This window comes from Anser brachyrhynchus (genome assembly GCF_964034855.1).
Source record: "Anser brachyrhynchus genome assembly, chromosome: 9".
NCBI lineage: Eukaryota > Metazoa > Chordata > Aves > Anseriformes > Anatidae > Anser > Anser brachyrhynchus.
This window is the reverse complement of record NC_137703.1, coordinates 19325970-19347067: the sequence shown is the minus strand read 5'-3', so window position 1 is coordinate 19347067 and position 21098 is coordinate 19325970. Positions and strand designations below refer to the sequence as shown.

The window sequence follows — 21098 nt, the reverse complement described above, 5'->3', positions numbered from 1 at the left end:
AATTTTCACAGGCCCTGCATTACCAGCATCTTTGTCGAGAGGAAGGAGCCAACATATTGAGGGCTGGTGTTTTATGCTGAAGCAGGCAGGGCTGTGGTCTCCCTCCCTTCCTAGTGCCACTTAGCTTGCCTACCGATTATTTCCACAAGCAGTAAGAGCAGCCATACAACTTCATGTAAGCTCAGCTGTGGCGTGTTCAAATTTCTCAGGTTCCTACAAAGATACTTTTTCATTGTTCCATACCTTCCACGTGTCTTCCTGGCATCTTTGATTGTAACTATGCATTCCCATGAAGGCTTTCCTAAACTGTCTGCAGTAATACCCAGGTAGATTTTGTATTAGCATCATTAACTGTGAGCAGCAGTGTCTGAAAACGACCATACCTAATTACTGAAGTACAACTCTCTCTCAAAAAGCCCAGCCTGGATTTTCTTTATCTTATGTCCTGTAATTGAAATTTGGCTTGAAGTGTTTCTAGCTACAGCCAGTAAATAGAAACAAAACCCAATCCCTCAGCAATAACTTATTCACCCATTGTCCAGCAATGTCTCAAATGATTTATTTGATGACTGTTACTTGGCCATGTACAACATGGGGCAAGCAGTGGAAATGATGTTCATTAGGACAGATAGGAGCACTGATGAAAAAGCAGATTCAACTATTGCTGAATGATTTAGTGCATAGGAGACAACTATATACTGGAGACTGAAATGTATATTTCTGTAAGGATTAGGAGAATACATCACGATAAGTATCTTCAAACCAGCTGGCATACAGATATTGTTACCCTTATTTAAGGTTATCCCAACAGGCCAGCTCAGACTTTCCTGAAGTCGGCTTAGGTAATGACTGTTCCCCTCCCTCTCCCATGGATTTTTTCCAGAGAAAGTAGGGAACAGCTATCAGTGGGTTTCCAGTAGTGCCCTGAGCAGAGTGTACAGCCAGCACATATGAAAATAAGATAGCATTACTCCTTATAAGATGTAGCAAAATATGGCTTGTAGATATCACCACTATTTTTCCACTTATACAGAGCATTGGTCATAGGCCAATAGAAAAACCTGCCAACCAAAATGTTTTAAGAAAGGGAACACTGTTTGAAGCCTGGCAATAAATGTTTTTTTTTCCCTCTGAAATATGTGCTGAACATAAATAAAGAAGACTCAGAAGAAACATCTAGTGAGGTTTAACATTTTGTAATCATGTAGATGAATTTGTAAAGGTTTTTCATGCTTTGTTGTTTAATAGATGAGCTATTTAATTAATCCTGTTCAGTTAAACAGTAACTAAACACTGAAAACAATAGATAATGTAGTGCAGTTGGATGAATTCACAAAAAAGCAGTAGTATAACACTAAAATGCAAATGCCATGAAATCTTTGGTTTAAAATTACTTTGCTGTTCTGCCACTTTCTTTGTTTCTTTACGATACTGTTTTTGCTTGCCAACGAAAACATCGGATGACAATAGCCATGAATACGCAGAGGAGCTGTCTCCCAGGACGTGTAGCTGCAGCCTCTAAACCCAGCATTATGGCAGCAGTCAGAATCCACGTGGCCGATTGTTTTGCAGACATAATGGTGCTGTATTTATGTATCTCTAAACTTGTTTTTCAGGATCTGTGACTGCCTGTGTATCATGAAGCTTGCTGCTTAACAACAGAAATAAAGCACTCATCAGACAGAAGCGATGCGTCAGTGCGAAGTGGAATTCTCAGGACTAAAGTTTATGCGAGGCAACAACAAAATCCACTGTGCCATTCTCTTGGGCAACAAAGGTAATTTGTTATGCAACATAATGAGGACTTGTGTGTGACAGACGGCAGTGGCGTTCGGTTACAGGGCATTGGCATCAACAAGCACATGCAGTGCACAGATATAAGAGAATAGCTATAGACAGAGAAAACAAAAGCTTTGATTGTTATTACTGTAATTTATTTTTTCTCCAACTTAAAACATGACAGAATAAACAAATAATTGGGACCAGTCCTGCAGTCCTTTATGGTCTGGGTAGGATCTTCATGGTTTCCTTTTGGATTGGTCTGTGTCTTAGACATGACCATCGCCTTATGGGCCACCAGGTCAAAGCTCACAAGTGCTATGCATTTTATGTGGCTCTGACATATTTAACAGGTCTTCTAACTGCCCACAGAAAGAGTACAAAGTGGGAAGTGAGATACCTTCATAATACTGTTTACCAATGCCCAGAAGTCCACAGAGTCCCACATGCTCCACTGCTCCTGTTGGTGTCTGTACTTCTAAAAGTCAGTTATCCTTCCTGCAGGGAGGCCGAGGTCATTCGCTTATTTTATAGATAATCTAGCAAGTGGGCTGCATGCGGAGCTGGGAACAGAACTATGGTTCTTAAAGCAGTGAGGTTCATCTGCTTTTCAAAACAAATCTACCTGCTGGTGTGATTGGGCCTCGTGTTTATGATGACTTAAGCTGCTTGCTGCCTCCAGAGCTGGGGTTAGACCCAAAGATCCTGTTTGCTGACATTCCAGTGCTGTCTCAGCAAACGCTTGTGTAACTCGCTGCCAGATTGTGTTCTCCTGGCCCACACTGAATGTTTCCCTTGTTGCTCAGCTGGAGGAGAGAGTCTGGGAGCAACCTCTTCCTGAGAGTTACAAGGGAGAGTTTGGGATCAAGCTTTACTGATCAGTTTACGCAGGGGAAATAAGAAATCAAGACTGTGCCATGCTGTGTGTATAGAGGAGGACTAAGCTGAAGCTGTGTTGGGAACCCTCGTCCTGGAAGTCTGTGGGATTGGTTTTGTCTCTCCAGTGTGCCTGTGACGTACCTTATTTGTGCAGTATTCTGGAGTAGTCATAATCATGCAAACAGTTTTATTCTGTGACTTCTGTGTTTAATCTGGAGGTAACATTTGTTTTCTCACTCAAACCACATAGTCAAGCCTGGCTGGCCAGACTACATTAGTGGAAGCTGTTTCTGTAGAGAAGCTGAAGACTTCCATTCCCTTTTGGCTTGTGCCTTAAGCATCGCTATTCACGGCAGGATGTTGGAGTTCTTCTGACTGTGCCAGTGACTCAGCAAGGGCCTGATCTGTTTACCTGTGCTCAAACAGGAGTCTAATGACTGCTTAGTGCAGTTATGACAGCAGAACAGTTAAGGGTAAACCACAGAGTTAGCCATGACCTTGGCTAAGCTACCTCACTTCTCTGTGACTTGGATTTCATGGGAGCATTGTCGCTATGAACTTACTTTTTGGGGATTTATTCAAACAGATTGAAACTGCTAAACAAAACGTGTGAAAGAGCTGCACTAAGTCAGTTATGGTGTAATGCTGGGCATGATGCTCAGGCCAAGGTTTTCAGACTGGTATCTCATTGAGAACAACTTTGCTTTTGGGTACCTAAACAGGCACCTGCACTTCATTTCCAGAGCTGCTGGGCACATGTCATTCATCAGTGCCTTCCTCTCATTATCAGGCACATGGCGTTGCCTGGACCTGTTTTTCCTGTGTGTCTTTTTTACAGCTCCGTGAACAATGGGGATCTGGTCCTGATGGAGATATTTTAGGAGCCACCATGATAGAAATGCTTTGATACAGTTTTTTCCTCTTTAATTTAAGAAAGGTTAATTTAATTACTAGCCTACATAATTAAGTCTAACCAAGTGAATATTACATCATAAGGAGCAATAAGATTCCATACTGTGAGGATAAGAGGCAAACAAACCAACCCTGCCTTTCATGCGGAAGATGCTATCTGGCATTTACATAGATATTGTATACGTAATTAAAGCCATCCTTAATGTGTAATGCTGTTATTAAAATCCTTGCTATTTTGTAGCAGTTGCTAGATCTTATAACGAACAAGTGGAAAAACATCCCAGGGAATATAGAAAGCATTACAGTGACTTTGCAGGCAATGACTGTGTTAAAGGAAACCCCATGACCGTCCTTGTGTTTTTGCAGGGGGGAAAAATCCCACCTTGTTAGCATCTGTCAGGATGAGTGCCATTTTACATCACAAAACTGCTGATGGTGGAACAGCCTGGGCGCCGTGCACAGGAAGCTCACAGGTGAGTAAGCCGGCTGGCTCTTTCAGCAGCACAAGCACAGAGTGTTTTCAAATTCCCCGTGCTGCTTGACTGAGCCGCAGGGTCAGGAAGAGGTGAGCGGCTGCACTAGACAGCCCTGCATGAGCTGCCCTCCCAGAGGTACCGCGCTTGGCTGCGCAGCGTGGCAGAATTGTGCAGCAGTAGGCTGTCCTGTGTTGGATGTGCCGGAGGGTTGTCTTTCTGCTTGAATGCAGCTACTTGCAAGTGTTCTGCTGCTTAGTTCCTCTGCAGCCCTGTTTTCAGGACCCTGTCAAGGTCAAGGCTGTTAATGAATGGGGCTGTGAGTGCACGTCTTCCTTTCAGCCTGTGAGGTCCGTGATACGGGGGTGATTATTTATGACATGCTTGTGCGGTACCTAGTGCATCGGAACATCGCTTTCCTCAGTACTTGCAACCTGCCTAGGAGCCACACAGCCCATGTGTCTCTCATGGCCCTGCTGCCTGTTTCCCAGGGTCCCCAAGTGGGCAGCTGGGCTACCCTAGCCTTGGGGCTTGCACCCCAGCTCCTGTTCAGAGGGAGCAGCTGGAGCAGTTGATGCTGGGGGTTAAGGCCAGCTTCTAGGGCTTCCTTAAGCCAGCCCTTCCTTTTCGCATAGGCAGGAAGTGAGCACGTGCCTTCCAGCAGTGCCAGCGCCCAGAAACACTTTTGTCAACCTTGCTGACAGAGAGACCTTGAGGGTGGGCGCTATCCTGCATCTGTAACGGAGGATGCCTCCCCGCTACCTCAGCTACCCATGCTCTGTTCTGTGCGGTTTTATATTCTGTTTCCAGCACTGCTCAAGTTGGGTATAGCCAGATAAGGAAACAGCTCGGCAATGTTCAGTTGAATGAAGTGTTGCACATAGAACTGCACAGAACTCACACCATTTCCATGAGCAGCTTGCCAGGAAATGAACGAGTGCATCTGTGCAAAACCCACGTTCAGAAGGATTTTTACACATGAGGACAGATTTGGTACAGCTGCAGAAGGACGTGTGGAGTTGTATGTTCTAGGCATCTGCTTTACAGTCTTTGAAGTACTGTGTTAGGGACAGGCTCATCTGGGTCAGGATGGTGGAATTTGCTCCTTGGCAGGAAGCTTGCCATCTGATCGATCTGTGTAGGTGTTTTTCATGTTAATGATGTATCTGTAGACGATGTATCTGTAGTGCTTTTAAGTCAGTATTGCGTTCAGATAGCATCTAGATAAGCCTTTCCAAATTCAGGAAATGCCCATAGCAGGATTTGACTTTAATGGTTAGAGGAGCCATAAATTCAAAGATCTCCCTTTAACCTGCTTGCAGTAAGATTTGAGGGGCCTGCCCCAGGTGAATGCCATGGACAGGATGAGTGGGACTGTCAAGGACAGACTGTTGACCAACTCTGTAGTTACAATATTGTAGTCTAAACTGGTCTTCAAGCAGGTGTGTTAGAGGTATTTACTAAGTGCTGGGGCTCCATAAGTGCCATTAGTAAGATGAAACTTTGAATTTGGCACTTTGGAAGTAATGGCAGGTCGGGTATCTAATGAAAAATTAAAGAATGAAATCAGCAGGGAAGGGGGGAGCTCCCCCCAGAGCAATAACGTGCTCCCTGAAAGCAGCTGGCACCCTCTGCAGGGACAGCCAGCCTGCGTTCTTCTTGGCTCTTGCTCATTCCCTGGAGGCTGTGGCTTGGCTTAGTTTCGGTTTTGTTTGTTGTCAGCACAGGTCGATTTGAATGTGGTCCCAGTGAAAACAAAATCTGAGGATCTAGATCAAAGAGTTTCATTTGTGTTTTCGTAAGTGGTCCTGCACATTGCCGACAGCAAATGGTTCCCTCCCAGCTGTCAGTCATGCCGAAGCCCAGCCTGACTTTCTCACTTCACTACAGAGCAAGAAGTGCTCACGAACCTGCTGCGTTAATACGGGCAAAGATCCCCTCATGCAAGGCAAACGTTTGGGAGTAACAGGCCCACTGGCCCTGCATTTCCCTGCCCAGGACACGTGGCTGCCAGGAGGGCCGTGTGGCTCAGACCCCCTGCTCTGCCCACAGCTTGGCCTTGGCTCTCCCCGCTGCCTGGGGGCTGCCGCTCTGCGAGCCTGCTGCCTTCTCTGCCCCCATGAAGGCAGAATGCCGAGCGCTCCCAAGCCCCGTGCAGGCAGTCACCCTGTGCTGGGGCAGTGGGGAGCTCTCGGTCCTGCTGCCAGGCACTGGTTGTAACACGTGGAGAGGGAGAGGGGGTGCTTGTGTTGGGTTTTCTTAAAGGATTCCAGGTCTTTGGAGCTACGTTCATAAAAGAAAATGTCAACCTTAAAAAAATACATGTAAGCAATCGACTTTTTTTTGCCTCAATGGTTGCATGAAAAAAAAGCTTTAAAAATGAGATGCAGCTGTAACCTAACAGACAGAAATTAACTAAAAATCTGTATGAAAATTCTTCCTTCCAAATTTGCATGATCTTTAAGCACTAGGTATTGACAACATCTCTTCAATGCCTAAATTCAAGAGCACGATACTGCTTTTTCCTTCAAGCAGTGTTATAACAACATTGTAACTGTACTTAATACTGTTACATGATGAGAATTAGGCAAGTGCAGACAAGCAAGAAACACTGAACAACACAGAGGCAATTCCTTGTCGATTTCAGAGGATCATCAGGACATTCTCATTCCTTATCAGGAAAATATGTAAATAGCTCCTGGGGCCTTGCTCAGATAATGAGGCAAGATCGATTTCAGTAAGCCGCCTTCCAGGAAAATTGCCCTCCTCAAGGTGTCTAACGAGAGTAAAAAGAAAAAGCAAGAAGAATAGAAGGCAGTGATAGATAATGATGAGAATACAAAGGATACTTGGAACTGGTGAGGGAGAGGCATAGGATTGTCAGATCAGAAGAATACTAAATATGCTGATAACTGACAATGAGGCAAGAGGAAACTGTGGTCAGGAGCGTGTGAGTTACGCTGGGCAGATGAGCTGTCTGCAGCCTGAAAAGACCAGCTGTGCTAGTGGACATTCAAAGGTTTCTTCACAGCAAAGGCAAGAGGAAAAAAAAAAAACCACAACACAGCGAGTCAGACTTGTCTCCCAGCAGCCGAGTACTTATTTCCACCTTTCCAGGCCATGCTTTGGTGCCACAGCTGTGCTCTGTGCCTGCTGAACAGCCCCTACTAAGAGAGCACCGTCTGCACAGGGACGGAGGAGGGTAGCAGCAGGGAAGTCTTGTCTGTGTCCTGTAGGTGGAAATGGGAAGTCTGGATTAGGATCTGCCGTAGGAACATGTGGCTGAAAATGAGAGCCAGCAGCACCCTCACTGCTGATTGTGCTCTGGCTTTAACCTGGCACATGAGTTCTCTTGGTATAGGTGAATTGTTCTGGTTCGTACAGGGGTGTTGAAAGAAAGCACTGTCCTTTCAAAGCATGGTTTAACCTACAGATACCATAAAAGGTGCTGGAAAAATGCTGCCAAAAGTCAGTCCTGGAGAGATACCTCAGTCAAAATCCATGAATTTTGCCATGGATATAAAGTCAAAAGCACCAGAAGTCTCTGAGACAGACTGAAGTGCAAGACACTTCAAGAAGTCTGGAACAGAATTGTTTCTCCTAGTTGTTCCTTCCCAGCTGCTTGTAGGGTTTTCATCACAGCTGCTCTGGATTTATATAGCTGTTAGGATGGGTGTCTGTATTTAGATTATTAAACAACCACTTCCAGACACAGAAGTGATTGCTGGCTCATCGCTGCTGGAAGAAACCAGCAGGATATATTATTTTTCCCTTAAGAAGGCAGTTGTTAAGGAGAGGTCACGAATACATTGGGGAAAGCAGTAAAAAGCTCCGTTTTAGCCCAGATTAAGTCACTCATCCCGTTTGTCCTGCAGAAAAGAAGCTTGTAACCATGGAAAGGCCGGGGCGATGCAGAGTTCACAGTGAGCAGCAAAGGGCAGGTGGTGTCTCCTTGTGGCGTGGGTTTATACCGTGTAACACTTGACAGACCGCTGGCCTTATTCCCTCTGCAGCTCCAGCCGGGAGCTGCCTGGCCGGGGTGCCCCGGCACCCTTCTCCCGGTGGGAGGGCTGGGTGGTGCTGTGCTGATGCTGCCTCAGGGAGGGAAGCCTGCACCCAGCAGAAACGGCAGGGAAGCCCCTTCCAGCTGGGCTCTGCTGGTGGGGAGGGAGCCTCTGCTCGTCGCAGGGGAGAGCTGTGGCGCTGAGGGTCTGCAAGGTGAGGCCGTGGCATGTCCCGAGCCCTCCCCAGAGGCTGGGCAAGGTGGGTCCTGGCAGAGGCGGCTCTGCCTGCCTTTGTGCCGTGGTGTCGGGCGCTCTGCCCCCATCACAGCCCTGTGTGACCCACACGGCTACAGGACAAGGCTCGGGGTTGCTAGTGTTCATTGCAAGCTGTTGCCCTTACCAAGCGCTAAAGGAATACCTGGCTTGAAAAATAGCCTTGTCACGTTTTTATCTTTTTTTTTCAACTTCATATAGCTGAAAATTCTCGTTACACGTTTCTGCAGGTTCTGAAGTCTGTAAGAGGCTGTTAACTCAGCTTCCCCGGCCGATGAGCACCCCTCTCGCTGCTTGCCCCGGGGGGCTGCCCAGGCCCTCTGCAGGGGCACGGTCAGAGGCGGGCTGTTCTTGGAGGCCCCCGCGGGAGGTGCGGGACGAGCAGCTTGGTGCCGAGGGGCCCGACGTGAGGTGAGAGATGCGCGGGGCGCAAACCCGGCCTGCCCGGCCTGCCCCGGGGTCGGAGGAGCCCTGCAGGAAACCGGCCGAGCCCAGACGCCGCTCGAGCCGGGCCGGGGCCGGGCCTGCGAGGGGGAGGAGTAGGAGGAGAGGAGAGGAGGGCCGGGCCGGGCCGAGCCGAGCCGTGCCGCCCCCGGTGGGCCGGGCTGTGCCGCCGGGGCCGCCCTGTCGGTGCGAGCCTGCGGGAGCCGCCGCCGCCAGCGGAGCCGGGTAGGGACGCGGCCGGTTGCTTCTGCCTTTCGCTCCTTCCCTCCCCACGGCCCCGGCCCCGGCCCCGAGCTGCGGCTGCCCCGGCTCGGTACGGCCCCGGGGGCTCGGCGCTGCCTCCCGAAGCGCCGGGGGAGAGCCTCGGGGCGGGTGCGCTGCGGGCAGGTCCGCAGCACCTCCGGCTGCTGGGCTGGGGCAGCCCGGGGACAGCCCGGGGACGGCCTGGGGACACCCGGCGACGGCCTGGGGACGGTCCGGCCGCCTGTCGCGCTTCACCTTCCTCCTGGCCGCTGTGAGCGGGCTGTGGCGCGGTCCCCTCCCTGCCCCCGGTGCATCTCGGTGCCCCGGCCCGCCCGGGGAAGCCGGCTGGGCGGCCGCCTGGTGCGGCATCCCCGGGGAGGTGACTGCCCCCTCCCTGGGGGGCGTTTTGGGGCTCTCCTCCCGTGTGACTTGGGGCGGGGGGGGGGGGATGAGGAGAACGGGTGGGATTGGGGAAGGGCGGATGGTGGAGCATCAGAAAGAAACCAGAAAAAAAGTAAGATGTGAAGCGCCAACAAGACGTGACCGCAGAGGCTGGTTTTCCAGGGAAACTCTGACGCCCCAGCAGGCTGGCAGCGGCCGCTGGTGGGGACGCGGGGCCGAGGCTCGCGCCTGCTGCCTGCCAGCCTGCGGCCGGCTGCTCGGGGTGTGGGTGAGAGGTCGCCAATTAAACAGCATTTCAGCTTTTTTTCCTTAAATACTTTCCACATGTGCTGTCCTGAACTATAGCCTCAAGTTTCTGAATGAGTGTTGTCTGTCTGCTGTACCAAGGTGTTTTCTCTGGCTGTAATTAATCACCGTGTTTTTCCCTTCCCATTAAGCTGCTGGCTTGGAGCACTGACACAATCAGAGAGTGTCTTGTTGTACGCTAGGCCAGAGGTATTTCCAGTTTCAGGCTATTGTGTTTTATTGGCAAGTGCAATGTGCTGGAGGTCACTTGGGGCAGTGACCTGCTAAAAGCGTGAGCGGACTGGGAGGGGTCTGATAAGAGCGGAGCCTTCACAGCGTACGCATACGTGTACTTGGGTTTACTTCTTGCAGACATATCCAGTAAGAGAGCTCAGAAAACTGCTGAGGCACTACGGGCTATACATTGCCCTTAGGTCAGAATCTACACTAAATGTTTGCGTGCCGTGTTCTAGTAATAGCTTTTGTACATTTTATGCAGAGATCAGGGCGATGCAGTACATTTCCTGGTGAGCTCAGTCCCTGTTGGCAATAAGGGTCGATGGGTATTGGAGCTGAGATGCTGGAGAGGGGAAGAAATGGAGAAGCAACGGCTAAATACTTGCAATTCCCAAGAGTGGGAAGAGTCAGGCAGGTTTGGGATCTGGCTTCTGTTGTTGGAGCCTCCGGTGTCCTGGTTCATCTTCAGCAGAGGCAACCTCAAGGGGCCCTGGAAGTGGTGAGGCATAGATCTGATCACCAATTGGATTATTTTGCAGAACATTTTAAAGCAAAGCATATGACTTTTGTCAACGCTAGTAGTATATGTATTTTTCAGTTTTGAGTGTTTTGACTGATGGCTTTGGCTCAAGTGCTGACCAGCCTCCTTGGCTGGGTGGTGACCAAGGAGGCTGGTGCAAAGTGGGCCCTGGCCCACCTGCACCACTGCAGAAAGAAATTAAAAAATGAAGAGGAGATAGTAGATCTTGTGGTAGTTTTTGGTGATATTTTTAGAAATAAAATACTTGGCAGAATGAGTGCTTTAGTGGAAAGACTTTTACCTGATTAACGCCACAATTTTTAGGAGAAAAACGTCTTGAAGGGTATTTTGAGCAGCTCTGGTTGGCAGCTGGCAAGATCCAAAGTTCACGGAGGGCTGAGAAACAAATGCAGTTGATCTTGCCTGCTTCTTGCTTTGACAGCATCCATGAGTGAAGCGCCCACAGCCACGTCATCCTGGTGTGGCGCTTCCTTCCCCACGAGCAGGAGCCCTGCACAAAGCTGCGTGCTCCGCTCCAGAAGCCCGCGTGGCGTATGTGGTAATGCTGCTCCCTGTCACACCCGGGTAGGTCTTGTGCTGCTTGTACACCAGTACCCAGTTCCTAGGCTAGTAGAGCAGTGAGTATCCAGGTTTATTTTCCATGCTGTGGAGGCAGATGTGAACATTTTTTAGGACCTGGGAGTTGCATTGGCATTTGTGTGCCATACACAGTGCCATTCTTGGGGAAACATTTCCTGAGCTGGTGCTAAACTTTATGACCTTGTCTGGCATGCTCTGGATAGCAGATCTTGTTTTCTGCCTCGGGTAACATTTCTTTAGTTTGGTGGTGAATTTCAGCAAAACCTTTCAGGCCTGTCCTGTGGGAATCCCATTTAATACAGCCAAGCAGGGTGGCTGAGAGCCTCCCCCTGCAACAGCTGGGTATGAGCAGTGCTGGAAACAGGATACTTGGAAAAATGAACCTTGTCTCTGAACCATTGTGGTTTTTCTAATGAAATCAGTTTGCCACCTGCATCTCTCTGGGGTGTGACTCTATTTTAGAGATGTTGTAAATGTATAAACAACCTTCTGACCTTCCTCACTTCCATCTTTTGCTTTATTCTCGATTTCCTTCTCTTCCTCTTCATCCTTTCTCACAATCGTGTGTCCTTGCAGACATTCCTTATTGCTGGCTGGAGACATGTTACCAATTGAGCATTGTTTCACAGCTACTTTAGACAAGAGGAGGAAAGAGCTTGCCCAGTGAGACGGAGAGCCTTTAGGATTTAATGAGTACCGCCTCAATATCACATCAGCTAAGGTCCAATTTTATTTTTTTTTTGGAAGACATCACACAATGCTGGTTCTCACTCTTTGAATCCTGAGCATTTCTGGAAGCTCAGCAGAGCTCGCTCAGTGCTGGAACATCTGTGTGCATACATTGAATTAACTTTTACATTTTGTGAACAGAGTGGACTTTAAGAATTCTGAATGGGGACACTGAAATTCCCCAGTGACCTTTGATCCAGGAACTTGATCACCCTTGACAGGGTAATGCTGTGAGAGATTTATTATAAGTTTTTCATGGTAGTTTCTCAGGTATAAGGAAGTTGTATTCAAGGCCTGAATATTTGGGCTTATATTTTTAATTTATTCTAATCAGTAAAAACAGCATTGGCACTGAAACTTCTGTGGGAAGGTTGTTTGTGAACTATTAATTATTTTCAGTCTACTTGGCATAATGTGAAGGATTATTAACATAACCAGTCTTGCAGGTGATGATAAATTCAACAAGCATTACTTCTACTTTTTAAAGAGGCTGGTATTCATTATTACTAATCTTTCATGTAGAAGCCCTCTTCCAGCTGACAAAAATTCCTTATAGAACTGACCTAAACCTTGTACTTTGCCAGGAATTTAGGATGGCTTTTTATTTAAAATACAATTTAACATAGCAACCAGAAGCAGGGCCTTCATTTTGACTTGTAGAAAACAAAACATTATGATGATATCTCAACACTGCAAAGTTACTGTACAATAAATTCTGTGTCTTACCAGTCTGTCCTAAGAGGAAGAATGTGTCTGTTAAATCACAGGGTGATTCTCATCATCTGCTTTAATTAAACCTCACCAATATGGCCAGGAGGACAGTTGTTTTCCATTGTTCGTAAGTATTAACTTTCCATATTGAGGGTAGCAGCCTGAATCAGAGGCCAGCCTGAGAATGCAACTGATGTTTAGAACGACCTGCACTTCTAATCTACCTACAACTTCCTTTGTCAGTTTACTCACAGCTCCAACATAATATTGCTTTTGTGGTTTTGATGGGCTTTTTTTGTTTTGAGAGTACATTTTATTTTCTTGCTGGAACTCCTATCCAGGTTGAAATGAAAGGCTATTTAGTCTTACTCATTTTACTGTCTCCATTATGTGTTTCCAGGTCGTTTCCAAGCATGCGTTTGCTGTGTAGTACCGTATTATATTGACTACTAAAGCATCCCATGGGCTCAATGGCTTCTGAAAATGGAGCAATAAAACACAAATTCATGAGAAAGTAGCATAAGAATGTGAATGCCCATCTATTATATTGACTGGAAGGTATGTGTGAAAAGTTAGCCTGCTGATAGTCTAGAGAGCTACTCGTGTATCTGTAGGAAAGGAGAAAAAGAAGTGTCTTCCCCCCCGCAAGGCTCCCAGGTTTGCGGGACTCTGATACTCTACAGCTCCTTCAAACCTCTCATCCTTTCTCTTCCACTTTTCTCTTTTAGCCACATTGCCAGTAGCCAGTGTTGTTTTTCATTAATAGTAAATATCTTTTCCCTTAGTGGGCGGGTGGGGTGATGCTGTATCTGTAGTTACAGGAAGTTCATCAGTCAGTTGATTTAGTTACTCACTTGTGTGTGGGCAAGAGATGTGAGAGGGTCACTTGATAGGGTTAGAAATACTCAGGTTGTTTTACAACAGGAGCGCTGCTCTTCTGAGGAAAGCATACCTTTCTGTATCACACCCTTGCAGTGCGACCCTTACGTCTTTATCAGTGGCTTACTGAGCTTTCCATAGTCTAAACAAAGTTGTGGTGCTGCCAGTTGGGCTAGTTTTTCTCAGTGTAGGCACTTCTTTTATTTCCCATAAAATGTACCCTCTGTTGTCCTTTTGATGCAGACAGATTTGTGGAACTTGAGATAAGCTGTCATGAAAAATACTGTTTCTCCTAAGCTGAACGTATTGCCTCAGCACCCAGAGCAGAGTACAGGGCATAGCCGACAAGCAGTGATGACGCACGTCATCTTCACATGTCCTGCAGTCTTTTTGCTTCCAGTTAGAAACACAGAAATGGGAACCAATGCAAATAGCTGCCCATGTCCCTTTTTTCCACATGCATCTCTGATTAAAATGCTGCAGATGAGTTAATAGTAAAAAGGAATGTCTGCTTCTTGTCTTGACTTCTAACCCAAGTAGTGTTTTGATAGCAAAGAGTCTATTCTGCCGTTTGTTGTATGTCCCTTCTGTTATGTGTGGTTGCAGCTAGTAACAGTGTGTATGTAATCTGTATTTTAAAATACCAGTTACGGAGAACACAGAGATTGCAGAGAAGCCAGTGTTATCAATACACATTACATTTATCCTTCAGGAATACAGCTTGCGTCAAAAGTCTGCAAAATGTCCTCTCAACTTTGTTTTCTAAAATACAGATCCAGATGATTCTTCCTTGCCCTGCAGCTAAGCTGTCAGTGAAGGCAGCTTCCTCAGAAGGGCTCAAACCTTAATTAATACATTAGCAAACTTTCTTATGATTGACCTTTGTGACTTCTGCAGTCCTGTCAAGTTTTCTACTTGCATGTTTTTTACAGATTCTTCAGCTGCATGTGTTACTTACATTATTTGTGCTCTGTCTTTGGTGAGTGAGATGGGAACACGGAAATCCCATTTTCATGTTCCCCAGCTGCACAGGCAGTGTATTATAGTTGCACCTGTGTTGGCAGGGTTTTCCTGTGTTAGATTAATTTTGTTGAGCAACTCCAAGTTCCTCTAAAAGAAACGATTTTCCTTTCCTGTATGGCAAGGGAGATTGCAGTCTTCCGAGGCTGTAAACTTGTTTATATCTACCAATAAAGCAGTTGGTAGCATTCAGAGGTACCTAACTGCCTGGTTTAAATTCAGTTCATTTATATGGCTGTTAGTTTGAGTAGCTGCTTTGAGTTCCTTTGCCTCCTTTAGAGGCTGTTGTCCTTGTAGCCAGAGTGTTTCATCTAGTTAGAAGTTTGCCTCTTGTTCTCATTATTTCTTCTTTCAAAGTCACAAAAGCTGCTCTCTGTGTTTTACTGAATTGTCCTGGGTGACTTCGACACTTAAATTCTGCAAGTGAGCAAATGTGGTTTCTAACATAGGTGCCTAGTTTTGATGGCCCTAAGCGTTCATGTGCAGACAATTTTTACTTGTTTTCTTCCCCCCTCTCCACCCTGTTCAGCTGGTTGAATTGGCCAGCACTTTTGCCTCACACAGATATCTTATTCTGGTCTGGTTAAAAAAAAGTCAGAGGAAATGGCCTTTACCTAGTGAATTTTACCTCAGACAATTTTTTCTCAGTTGTGTCTACTGTATTAAATTGACGTATATCTTACCTTGACATGGAGTTCATTTGAATATAGCTTGCTCAGAGAGCTAGAGTCTGGCCTCGTGCTCTGTTTGTTGGGCTAGCACTGGATTATTTGTGTCTTCTGCGTGGTTCCATTTGGTTGAATGTTGCTATTTGGGTACACGTGCGCCCCTTGTCCTCATAGCCGCGAGCTGGAAGATGATGGCCCTGCTGCAGCACTGCCTGAGGCAGCTGGAGGGGCTGGCGAGGGCCTGCGTCCGCCTTCCTTAGCAGGCCGAGGACGCACCCTGTAAGGGCCAAACCAGGCAGAGGAGACACCTGCAAGCTGAAGCACAGGGGACATGTGCTAGGCTTGTGTTCTGAAGCACATTGTTGTGACCCACGAACCAGAAAGAAGTCTCTTTCCATGTGGTGTCTGCCTTTGCAAGCCCAAGCTTCGCAGCGAAGCCTGTCCTCACAGGCCACGCTCGGTGGCGGAGCAGCCCGTGCTGGGACTGGCGGCCACAAGTTCTTTCTCTCTCCACAGTTCTACAGGTTTGTGAAACCCTGCTAAAGTAGCAGGGGCACACTTGGGGCAGTCTTATGTTCTTTACCTTTCAAGTACAAGCGAGTGTAAGCCCCAGGAGTGAACACGCTGTTACTACCATTGCATTGAGGCCGAGGCGGGCTGGCGGAGATGAAGTAACTGAGCCAGAGCCTGCAGCACGGCTGGTGATTTCAGGTGCATCCTGAGAAGGCAGCCCAGCCTCTCGGGATTTCTAGCACAGTCGTGTAGTTATGGCTTCTGGGTATTTCCCAGAACTCAATGTTAAAACTAATCCCAGACTGCTGAAGGTGCACCTGTTACAGGCTTCTGTCAGCGTACTCTGATCGTTCTGCTTTAAACTGGGAACAGTTGGGACAGGTAACAGCATGATTTTTAGCAGTCTTAGGTGGCATTGATATTTTTCTCTTGTGCTTGTTCTTTATGGCTTGCTTGGGGGAATCAAGAAACGGAAGGTCTTTTCCTAGCTGGAAATTGCCAGATTCCCCAAATGCCAGCACTTGGCGTATTGCAACTCTGAATCCAGCTTGTGGTTGTAGGTAAATGTGAAGTCAAGAAATGGTAGGAAGGGAAAGAGCGGAGAGTCAAAGGACAAGAAGGGGTAAGAGGAAGGACAAATTAAGGACGCAGTTTGTCATTTTAAATGAGCAGGAAAATGTGGAGAGAATGGAATGAGTTTGTGAGGGACATTAAAATTTTCAATCTTGTTTCTAATTTAAGCACAAGATATAAAAATATGTATTCATATATCTCTCATATGACTTGCTTTGAAGGCTGGTAGGTTTTTTCATGAATAAAAGTCTTTTGTTCTTCTCTCTGACCTGTCATACTCAATCTTATAAAATAGTAAGGATTTAGCAGCAACAATAAGAAGATATTTGAGCTGGTCTCCTGATTCCACCCTAGCATCCAGAACCAACACGCCAGTTGGTGTTTAATAAAAGCTGTAAGAAATAAGCAACTTGCTCTGCATGTGCTAGGGCCACAAGGCTTATGGGAGATGTCAGGGCAGCAGAATGAGGTGGTGTCCCTTTGCATCTTCAGCAGATCTCATCAAGCCCACATTTAGCATTGTTGCTTTGTGTCTACCTTCTGCTCAGGAAAGAAAATCATTCCTAACAAGATTTGGGAAATACTGCTCAAGAGACCTAGTATTCCTCCGTCTACTGCTCTGTCTAGGTGGAATTTTGGCCACAAACCAGACTTCTGTGTGTTTTTTCCACCATGTACTACTTCGTTTGCCTCCTGCAGTGTTAATGGGTTGGACTAAAGGATGTCAGCTCAGCTAGAAAGTGTTTTTTGATCGGATGTAACAAGAATCATTTGATACCAGTTTTAAAAGTAACACTGACCAAAACTGGAAAAATAGCTTGACAAATGACAGGCTTCTGCCAAATACCTTAGAAAAGGTCACGCTCAGCCAGCCAGTTTGGACAAACGCTGTGGAAAGAAATTGAGTTAAGCTATTTCTTTAAAGAAAAAAAAAAAGTCTTAATATCATTACAATGTACATCAGATAGGAAAAACTGAAAGGAAAAGGGTGAATTTGAAACCTTGGAAAATTGTGGTCAACTAGATGGAAAGGGTATAAACAGATGGGATGAATTGGAAAGGGCAAAATGTACAGAACCTGGCATGTGCTGAGCACGTATTGGTTTGCAAAGATGGTTCAGCTCCGCAGGATTGCTCACGTGTAAGGTTACGTGTGTGGGTATGTGGAATAAATCTATACAGACCTGCAATGGGAGGCAAATTGTTCTTCTGTGCATTAAAAAGGCAGATTGCTAATTAGGATACTAGGTGTCTCATTATCTGTTAAAGAACTTGAACTGGCAATAAATTTGTTACATAGGCATTTGTTCCTAGTCTCATGACTCTAGTAGCCTTACATCTAATGCTAATGCATTTGTGTGCTATTACTTGCTAATATGCAGGTCACTTGTTTGCTGCTGAGTGAACCAGTTGTGTATCAGCTGCGGCAGTTTCTTGGTGCTTTGATACAAGACGCAGGTGGAAGAGAAGAACTCATGTTTAGTGCAAAGACTGGGAGAAACAAAGTCAGGATAGCTAAGGTTTGTGATAGTCTGCAGGTAATGTCACAGGTGCACCCACGTGCAGTACGATTTGCACATACTCTCTGAATACATACGCTTGGAGGTTATTCTAAGAGTTACCTTACTGGAGGGGTGATTTTTTAGGAGCTCACCCAGAAGGGTTTATTCCAAATTGTTTTGTTTCAGGGAATATGTGCAGAATGGAAAACCAGGTTGTCCTTTTAAACTATGCTCCAGAAACGCCTTTCAGGTATATTTTATCAGGGTGTGGAGAAATAATATTACTCTATTACAGTCTTCTGCATGTTTACAGGGCTGGAAGGGGCAGGCCCCTGGAGGAGTTATCACTGGTTGTAATGAGAAACACAAAGCATCGTTGTTTGAGTTTCCCTCCTTTATTATTCTAATTGTGTTTACACAGTGCAACAGTCCCACTTCTTTATTAGATACTAATTAGAGTCTATTCATACTTTTCATTTCCTTTTGAGGGAAGTTATCATCTGATCTGTAACAACTTGAAATAATCAGTTTTTTAATAGAGTTCATATGGCCAACCCACTGCAGAGCTGCATGCCTATTCCCTGAGCTGTTGGCAAGGGGGAAGGGGAGAAAACAACAGAAGAAAACCAAGCTCAGTTTTGCAAGATAAGTTTATGGTAAATGATAATTTATCTGGGCACTGACAATTCTTAGGTTTGTATAAAATGATTAAGACACAAGGTGTCATGGCACATTTTTGTCAGAAAACCCGGCATCCTCTAACAGGGCCTCATTTTGCTAATGTATGTGTATTTCTTTTTAAGCTCACGCATACCTGTGAAAAATGATAATTTGAGATGCGACTAGATTAGAAGAGATGAGAGCACATGTTTCTCTAATACTTTATTCAAGTCTTTTTCTCACAGGAGTATTTTGCATTACAGTCAAGGTTTAGAGGTTAAATATGCATTTTTAAGTTAACATTAGTGCTTTCCTCTAATAATTTAACTTAGAGTGTTTTAAGAGGTTGTTTTGAGTATGTTATTTGAAGAAATTGGCACAGGATGCACTTTTTGTGTATAGGTATTGTTTCACAAACAGATTTTTTTTCCTTACAATGTGGAGAAGATTTCTTTTTTCTGTATTGTGGCTGTTGTAGGTACTGGGTCTGTTTGTTGTTAACGGTGCTGGGGAGCAAAGATGGTGTTTTTAACATCGAGCTGATACTTGATGCTTTTTGCTGTCGTGAAATACCCCCTGAGTCCGCACTGTAACTGATTGGCCCTAACTGGAAGTTGTCTTTGTCAGAAAAACTTTTAAATATAGTTTAATGACAAGTTTAATGACACACAATGTGTGTGATGTTTCAGTTCAAACAGCTCTGCGTTTGTACCGGCCTTATGGTGCCATGAGAAATGCCGTCAGAGTTGCATGGAGTAGTTAAAGGCAGCATGCTCTCTCCTACCGGCACGGCATCGCTGCTCCGCGTTAGCAGCGTGCTGTGGGCTGGGATGTGGATCCCTGCAGCTGAAACAGGCTCGCCAAAGTCCTCTGCTCGAAACTCTGCGTAGTAAGGGTACAGAGCTCTGGGTAGGCAGGTATGTAAACACTGCCATATGCCGAGTGGGTATGGGCTGTCACCACCCAGTCTTGGCCTAATGTAATCTCCGTCACGTGCCAGATAAGGAGCCTGCTCCCGGCTGCACCGAGCCCGTGCAGAGAGGGCTGGGGGCTGCTGCTGTGCTGCCAGACACTGCTTTACGGCAAGAGGATGCTGGGGTATGTCAGGGTGGCGTCTGTCCTTTCTTGTACGTGGGGCCAGGTTGCCGTGAAGTTGGGGGGAGCAGGGGTGGGGGGCTGGAAAGCGCGGGGGCCTGCTGGTCGTCCCCCGTTCCTGTGGGCAAGAGGAGGGGAACACGCTTTTGGTGGGTGGCTTGGGGTTAGGGGGGGAAGGTGAGTGTGAATGCACTTGTGCCGGCATCTTGTTCCTCTGCACAGAGAGCTTATACCTAACTTTGGTGCCCTCAGTACTCTGGCTGAAAAATGAACTTCTTTTAGTTGAAAATAATTTCTCGAAAAGCCTAGGAGCCACTGGTCCTTCTTAAAGTCTGCCTAGCCCTGGCAGTAATGTACTTTGAAGTCTAGAAATCAGAAGTTTTATCCTTTTTACACCAAAAGAAGTTATTTCACCTCTTTCGGGATTTATAAATGCAGTGAGTTACTGATTCTTAGGAAGGCAGCAGTGGAGAGCCAAAACTTTCTCCAGAGACCTTTGCAGCTGGTTTGGCCTTTCCAGTGGTGGTACGTCTATGGGGGAGCTAAAAGCAGTGAGGAGCTCAGCATTCAAAAACCCTTCTGCAAAACCCTTCTTACTGAGCTCTGGCATTCCTGTGGTAGCTGTGATAGCAATCATTAACTCGTTGCTGGTTTTCTGAGCAGGACCGGCTCGCTCTGGCATGGGTTTTGCTTTGTGCCCGTCCTAATTGGCCCGTACACAAAGACTAGCCCCGTATCAGTTACTGAGATGTGCGCAGCAGTTCTCGTGTTATTGTGACCCGATTCTGCCCCGACGGCCACGATTTCTGTTTCCATGTGCTTCTATTTTCTTTGAACAGTCACTGCTATCGGTGCTGCAGTTACTGTGCAGAGGGTGGAAGGCTTCTGAGAGCTGGCAGCCTTGGCTCTGGGGCTGTGCTAGGCAGTGCTGCAAGCTCATTGCTTCTCATCCACGTCTGGGAGACCAGGCAAAAAGGCTGCTGATGTAAGCATGGGGACAGAGAGGGGTTAGAGGAGGTTGCTTTCTGGTATTTCTGCTTTCCATTTATTGCCCAAACAGGAGTACATTTCTTACTACTTGCCGTTTGTCTCTGGGAACAGTCTTCTTGCAACTGCATAATGAAGCCTGGGGGAGCTCATTGCAGTCTTCCAAAAAGTTTGATTGGAGCCAAATGATCAGTAAACATCAAAACAGGTTATTAATATCCTATCTTTGGATGTTCTTGTGTTTTGCTATGCCAGAAAACCGCGTGTGTGCTGTTGCTTATGAAAGGCTATCAAAAACCTGTTAAAACACTGTGCTAGTTTGTCATACTTTCAACTCTGAAGACCTATTGAGCTCTTTTGTTTTCAGATGGCTTTGTGTATTAAAAAAAGATGTTGCAGGATCAGTGGGACCCTTGGTTCTAAGTAATGCTCAGTGCTGCTGGTGCCGTGGCCTCGGTCAGGCCCCAGGATTGCTGGCAAAACGATTCAGTTGTGCAAAGAACAGCGCGGCTCACCCTGCAACTGTCAGCCGGCCCTGTGCTGCTAGCAGACATTAAAAGAAATAATTTATACTTGGAAAATGTTATAGAAAATGCGTGACTTTGAATGGGGCTGTGGGGTATGAAGGTGAGGTTTTTGCCCAAGTGCTTTTGAGAGTGGAATTTGGTGTTGTTTGCTGGGAGTTCCTCAGATACTTGACCCTAGGTCGG

The 21098-nt window shown here is 46.4% G+C and overlaps 1 protein-coding gene across 6 annotated transcripts in view; it reads left to right on the top strand.

Moving 5' to 3' along the window:
• Positions 1-21098, top strand: part of PIK3CB (phosphatidylinositol-4,5-bisphosphate 3-kinase catalytic subunit beta) — a 109274-nt gene that overhangs the window by 3227 nt on the left and 84949 nt on the right. The window contains exons 2-3 of one of the 6 annotated variants that reach the window (XM_080605183.1): positions 1617-1777; positions 3937-4043. The gene's annotated coding sequence lies outside the window, so the exon portion shown is untranslated. Of the gene's footprint in view, positions 1-1616; positions 1778-3936; positions 4044-8836; positions 9078-17526; positions 17665-17712; positions 19405-21098 lie in introns of those variants that run through there. The other 5 variants (XM_080605185.1, XM_080605186.1, XM_080605188.1 and 2 more) reach the window with 5 other exon arrangements.